This window comes from Schistocerca piceifrons, unplaced genomic scaffold (assembly GCF_021461385.2).
Source record: "Schistocerca piceifrons isolate TAMUIC-IGC-003096 unplaced genomic scaffold, iqSchPice1.1 HiC_scaffold_1484, whole genome shotgun sequence".
Lineage (NCBI taxonomy): Eukaryota > Metazoa > Arthropoda > Insecta > Orthoptera > Acrididae > Schistocerca > Schistocerca piceifrons.
In genome coordinates, this window is record NW_025727329.1 from 91393 (window position 1) to 99008 (window position 7616).

Consider the following 7616-nt stretch of genomic DNA (forward strand, 5'->3'; position numbering starts at 1 on the left):
TAAATTCGGATGCAACCTCTGTGTTTCATTGGCAATAAGAAGGTCCAAGGGATACAGGAAACCAGAAGTGAATCATCGGAATCTAAAACTGGACTCACAGGAGAGGTTCAAATCACAGAAAGTTAGAGTGTCAGTCCTCTTGCACTTATGTCGGCATTGTGCCTTTTGAACTTAATTCCGCTCCAATTTCTGTGTTTTATCGTCAATAAGAACGTCCAAGGGATACAGTAAACCTGAAGTGAAGCATCGAAATCTAAAACTGGACTCACAGGAGAGGTTCAATTCATAGAAAGTTAGGTTGTCAGTCCTCATGTACTTGAGTCGGCATTGTGCCTTTTGTGTTAAATTCGGATGCAAACTCTGTGTTACATCGTCAACAAGAAGGTGCTAGGTATACAGTAAACCTGAAGTGAAGCATCGGAATCTATGACTGGACTCACAGGAGAGGTTCAAATCATAGAATGTGAGAGTGTCAGTCCTATTCCACTTAAGTCGGTATTGTGTCTTTTGTATTAAATTCGGATGCCAATTCTGTGTTTCATCGTCAATAAGAAGGTCCAAGGGATACAGTAAACCTGAAGTGAAGCATCAGAATCTAAAACTGGACTTACAGGAGAGCTTCAAATCATAGGGAGTTAGAGTGTCACTCCTCTTGTACTTGAGTCGGTATTGTGCCTTTTGTATTAAATTCGGATGCAATTTCTGTGTTTCATCGTCAATAAGAAGGTCCAAGGGATACAGTAAACCTTAAGTGAAGCAACTGAACCTAATACTGGACTCAAGGGAGAGGTTCAAATCATAGTGTGTTAAAGTGTCAGTCCTCTTTTACTTAAGTCGGCATTGTGCCTTTCGTATTACATTCGGATGCAATTTCTGTGTTTCATCGTCAATAAGAAGATCCAAGGGATACAGTAAACCTGAAGTGAAGCATCGGAATCTAAAACTGGACTCACAGGAGAGGTTCAAATTATACAAAGTTAGAGTGTCAGTCCTCTTTTACTTAAGTCGGCATTGTGCCTTTTGTATTAAATTCCGATGCAATTTCTGTGTTTCATCGTCAATAAGGTGGTGCAAGGTATACAGTAAACCTGAAGTGAAGCATCGGAATCTAAAACTGGACTCACATCAGAGGTCAAATCATAGAAAGTGAGAGTGTCAGTCCTCTTGTACATAAGTCGGCATTGTGCCATTTGTATTAAATTCGGATGCAATTTATGTGCTTCATCGTCAATAAGAATGTCCAAGGGATACAGTAAACCTGAAGTGAAGCATCGGAATCTAAAACTGGACTCACAGGAGAGGTTCATATCATAGAAAGTTAGAATGTCAGTCCTCTTGTACTTAAGTCGGCATGTGCCTTTTGTTCTAAATTTGGATGCAAGTTCTGTGTTTCATCGTCAATTAGAAGGTCCAAGGGATACAGTATACTTGATGTGAAGCATCGGAATCTAAAACTGGACTCACAGGAGAGGTTCAAATCATAGAAAATGAGAGCGTCAGTCCTCTTGTACTTAAGTCAGCATTGTGCCTATTGAATTAAACTCGGATGCAATTTCTGTGTTTCATCGTCAATAAGAAGGTGCAAGGTATTCAGTAATCTTGAAGTGAAGCATCGGAATCTACAACTGGACTCACAGGATAGGTTCAAATCGTAGAAAGTGAGAGTGTCAGTCCTCTTGTACTTAAGTCGGCATTGTGCTTCTGTATTAAATGCGGTTGCAATTTCTGTGTTTCATCGTCAATAAGAAGGTGCAAGGTATACAGTAAACATGAAGTGAAGCATCGGAATCTAAAACTGGACTCACAGGAGAGGTACAAATCATAGAAAGTGAGAGTGTTAGTCCTTTTGTACTCAAGTCGGCATTGTGCCTTTTGAATTTAATTCCGATGCAATTTCTGTATTTCATCGTCAATAAGAAGGTGCAAGGTATACAGTAAACCTGAAGTGAAGCATCGGAATCTGAAACTGGACTCACAGAACAGGTTCAAATCATAGAAAGTTAGAGTGTCAGTCCTCTTGTACTTGAGTCGGCATTGTGCCTTTTGTATTAAATTCGGATGCAATTTCTGTGTTTCATCGTCAATAAGAATGTCCAAGGGAAACAGTAAACCTGAAGTGAAGCATCTGAATCTAAAACTGGACTCACAGGGGAGGTTCAAAACATGGAAAGTGAGAGTGTCAGTCCTCTTGTACTAAAGTCGGCATTGTGCCTTTTCTATTAAATTCGGAAGAAATTTCTGTGTTTCATCGTCAATAAGAAGGTGCAAGGTATACAGTAAACCTGAAGTCAAGCATCGGAATTAAAAACTGCACTCACAGAATAGGTTCAAATCATAGAAAGTGAGAGTGTCAGTCCTCTTGTACTTGAGTCGGCATTGTGCCCTTTGTATTAAATTCGGATGCAATTTCAGTGCTTCATCGTCAACAACAAGGTGCTAGGTATATAGTAAACCTGAAGTGAAGCATCGGAATCTGAGACTGGACTCACAGGAGAGGTTCAAATCATAGGGAGTTAGAGTGTCACTCCTCTTGTGCTCAAGTCGGTATTGTGCCATTTGTATTAAATTCAGATGCAATTTCTGTGTTTCATCGTCGATAAAATGGTGCAAGGTATACAGTAAACGTGAAGTGAAGCATCGGAATCTAAAACTAGACTCACACAAGAGGTTCAAATCATAGAAAGTTAGAGTGTCAGTCCTCTTGTACTTAAGTCGGCATTGTGCCTTTTGTATTAAATTCGGATGCAACCTCTGTGTTTCATTGGCAATAAGAAGGTCCAAGGGATACAGTAAACCAGAAGTGAATCATCGGAATCTAAAACTGGACTCACAGGAGAGGTTCAAATCACAGAAAGTTAGAGTGTCAGTCCTCTTGCACTTATGTCGGCATTGTGCCTTTTGAACTTAATTCCGCTCCAATTTCTGTGTTTTATCGTCAATAAGAACGTCCAAGGGATACAGTAAACCTGAAGTGAAGCATCGAAATCTAAAACTGGACTCACAGGAGAGGTTCAATTCATAGAAAGTTAGGTTGTCAGTCCTCATGTACTTAAGTCGGCATTGTGCCTTTTGTATTAAATTCGGATGCAAACTCTGTGTGTCATCGTCAATAAGAAGGTCCCAGGGATACAGTAAACCTGAAGTGAAGCATCGGAACTAAAAACAGGACTCACAGGAGAGGTTCAAATAATAGAAAGTGAGAGTGTCAGTCCTCTTGTACTTAAGTCGCCATTGTGCCTTTTGTATTAAATTCGGATGCTATTTCTGTGTTTCCTCGTCAATAAGAATGTCCAAGGGATACAGTAAGCCTGAAGTGAAGCATCTGAATCTAAAACTGGACTCACTGGAGAGGTTCAAATCGTAGAAAGTGAGAGTGTCAGTCCTCTTGTACTAAAGTCGGCATTGTGCCTTTTGTATTAAATTCGGATGAAATTTCTGTGTTTCATCGTCAATAAGAAGGTGCAAAGTATACAGTAAGCCTGAAGTGACGCATCGGAATCCAAAACTGCACTCACAGGAGAGGTTCAAATCATAGAAAGTGAGAGTGTCATTCCTCTTGTACTTGAGTCGGCATTGTGCCTTTTGTATTAAATTCGGATGCAATTTCTGTGTTTCATCGTCAATAAGAAGGTCCAAGGGATACAGTAAACCTGAAGTGAAGCATTGGAATCTAAAAGTAGACTCACAGGAGAGGTTCAAATCATAGAAAGTTAGAGAGTCAGTCCTCTTGCACTTAAGTCGGCATTGTGCCTTTTGTATTAAATTCCGATGCAATTTCTGTGTTTCATCGTCAATAAGGTGGTGCAAGGTATACAGTAAACCTGAAGTGAAGCTTCGGAATCTAAAACTGGACTCACATCAGAGGTTCAAATCATAGAAAGTGAGAGTGTCAGTCCTCTTGTACATAAGTCGGCATTGTGCCATTTGTATTAAATTCGGATGCTATTTCTGTGCTTCATCGTCAATAAGAATGTCCAAGGGATACAGTAAACCTGAAGTGAAGCATCGGAATCTAAAACTGGACTCACAGGAGAGGTTCATATCATAGAAAGTTAGAATGTCAGTCCTTTTGTACTTAAGTCGGCATGTGCCTTTTGTTCTAAATTTGGATGCAAGTTCTGTGTTTTATCGTCAATTAGAAGGTCCAAGGGATACAGTATACTTGATGTGAAGCATCGGAATCTAAAACTGGACTCACAGGAGAGGTTCAAATCATAGAAAATGAGAGCGTCAGTCCTCTTGTACTTAAGTCAGCATTGTGCCTATTGAATTAAACTCGGATGCAATTTCTGTGTTTCATCGTCAATAAGAAGGTGCAAGGTATTCAGTAATCTTGAAGTGAAGCATCGGAATCTACAACTGGACTCACAGGATAGGTTCAAATCGTAGAAAGTGAGAGTGTCAGTCCTCTTGTACTTAAGTCGGCATTGTGCTTCTGTATTAAATGCGGTTGCAATTTCTGTGTTTCATCGTCAATAAGAAGGTGCAAGGTATACAGTAAACCTGAAGTGAAGCATCGGAATCTAAAACTGGACTCACAGGAGAGGTACAAATCATAGAAAGTGAGAGTGTTAGTCCTCTTGTACTCAAGTCGTCATTGTGCCTTTTGAATTTAATTCCGATGCAATTTCTGTATTTCATCGTCAATAAGAAGGTGCAAGGTATACAGTAAACCTGAAGTGAAGCATCGGAATCTGAAACTGGACTCACAGGAGAGGTTCAAATCATAGAAAGTTAGAGTGTCAGTCCTCTTGTACTTGAGTCGGCATTGTGCCTTTTGTATTAAATTCAGATGCAATTTCTGTGTTTCATCGTCAATACGAATGTCCAAGGGAAACAGTAAACCTGAAGTGAAGCATCTGAATCTAAAACTGGACTCACAGGGGAGGTTCAAAACATGGAAAGTGAGAGTGTCAGTCCTCTTGTACTAAAGTCGGCAATGTGCCTTTTCTATTAAATTCGGAAGAAATTTCTGTGTTTCATCGTCAATAAGAAGGTGCAAGGTATACAGTAAACCTGAAGTGAAGCATCGGAATTAAAAACTGCACTCACAGAATAGGTTCAAATCATAGAAAGTGAGAGTGTCAGTCCTCTTGTACTTGAGTCGGCATTGTGCCCTTTGTATTAAATTCGGATGCAATTTCAGTGCTTGATCGTCAACAACAAGGTGCTAGGTATACAGAAAACCTGAAGTGAAGCATCGGAATCTGAGACTGGACTCACAGGAGAGGTTCAAATCATAGGGAGTTAGAGTGTCACTCCTCTTGTACTTAAGTCGGTATTGTGCCATTTGTATTAAATTCAGATGCAATTTCTGTGTTTCATCGTCGATAAAATGGTGCAAGGTATACAGTAAACGTGAAGTGAAGCATCGGAATCTAAAACTAGACTCACACAAGAGGTTCAAATCATAGAAAGTTAGAGTGTCAGTCCTCTTGTACTTAAGTCGGCATTGTGCCTTTTGTATTAAATTCGGATGCAACCTCTGTGTTTCATTGGCAATAAGAAGGTCCAAGGGATACAGGAAACCAGAAGTGAATCATCGGAATCTAAAACTGGACTCACAGGAGAGGTTCAAATCACAGAAAGTTAGAGTGTCAGTCCTCTTGCACTTATGTCGGCATTGTGCCTTTTGAACTTAATTCCGCTCCAATTTCTGTGTTTTATCGTCAATAAGAACGTCCAAGGGATACAGTAAACCTGAAGTGAAGCATCGAAATCTAAAACTGGACTCACAGGAGAGGTTCAATTCATAGAAAGTTAGGTTGTCAGTCCTCATGTACTTGAGTCGGCATTGTGCCTTTTGTGTTAAATTCGGATGCAAACTCTGTGTTACATCGTCAACAAGAAGGTGCTAGGTATACAGTAAACCTGAAGTGAAGCATCGGAATCTATGACTGGACTCACAGGAGAGGTTCAAATCATAGAATGTGAGAGTGTCAGTCCTATTCCACTTAAGTCGGTATTGTGTCTTTTGTATTAAATTCGGATGCCAATTCTGTGTTTCATCGTCAATAAGAAGGTCCAAGGGATACAGTAAACCTGAAGTGAAGCATCAGAATCTAAAACTGGACTTACAGGAGAGCTTCAAATCATAGGGAGTTAGAGTGTCACTCCTCTTGTACTTGAGTCGGTATTGTGCCTTTTGTATTAAATTCGGATGCAATTTCTGTGTTTCATCGTCAATAAGAAGGTCCAAGGGATACAGTAAACCTTAAGTGAAGCAACTGAACCTAATACTGGACTCAAGGGAGAGGTTCAAATCATAGTGTGTTAAAGTGTCAGTCCTCTTTTACTTAAGTCGGCATTGTGCCTTTCGTATTACATTCGGATGCAATTTCTGTGTTTCATCGTCAATAAGAAGATCCAAGGGATACAGTAAACCTGAAGTGAAGCATCGGAATCTAAAACTGGACTCACAGGAGAGGTTCAAATTATACAAAGTTAGAGTGTCAGTCCTCTTTTACTTAAGTCGGCATTGTGCCTTTTGTATTAAATTCCGATGCAATTTCTGTGTTTCATCGTCAATAAGGTGGTGCAAGGTTTACAGTAAACCTGAAGTGAAGCATCGGAATCTAAAACTGGACTCACATCAGAGGTCAAATCATAGAAAGTGAGAGTGTCAGTCCTCTTGTACATAAGTCGGCATTGTGCCATTTGTATTAAATTCGGATGCAATTTATGTGCTTCATCGTCAATAAGAATGTCCAAGGGATACAGTAAACCTGAAGTGAAGCATCGGAATCTAAAACTGGACTCACAGGAGAGGTTCATATCATAGAAAGTTAGAATGTCAGTCCTCTTGTACTTAAGTCGGCATGTGCCTTTTGTTCTAAATTTGGATGCAAGTTCTGTGTTTCATCGTCAATTAGAAGGTCCAAGGGATACAGTATACTTGATGTGAAGCATCGGAATCTAAAACTGGACTCACAGGAGAGGTTCAAATCATAGAAAATGAGAGCGTCAGTCCTCTTGTACTTAAGTCAGCATTGTGCCTATTGAATTAAACTCGGATGCAATTTCTGTGTTTCATCGTCAATAAGAAGGTGCAAGGTATTCAGTAATCTTGAAGTGAAGCATCGGAATCTACAACTGGACTCACAGGATATGTTCAAATCGTAGAAAGTGAGAGTGTCAGTCCTCTTGTACTTAAGTCGACATTGTGCTTCTGTATTAAATGCGGTTGCAATTTCTGTGTTTCATCGTCAATAAGAAGGTGCAAGGTATACAGTAAACATGAAGTGAAGCATCGGAATCTAAAACTGGACTCACAGGAGAGGTACAAATCATAGAAAGTGAGAGTGTTAGTCCTTTTGTACTCAAGTCGGCATTGTGCCTTTTGAATTTAATTCCGATGCAATTTCTGTATTTCATCGTCAATAAGAAGGTGCAAGGTATACAGTAAACCTGAAGTGAAGCATCGGAATCTGAAACTGGACTCACAGGAGAGGTTCAAATCACAGAAAGTTAGAGTGTCAGTCCTCTTGTACTTGAGTCGGCATTGTGCCTTTTGTATTAAATTCAGATGCAATTTCTGTGTTTCATCGTCAATACGAATGTCCAAGGGAAACAGTAAACCTGAAGTGAAGCATCTGAATCTAAAACTGGACTCACAG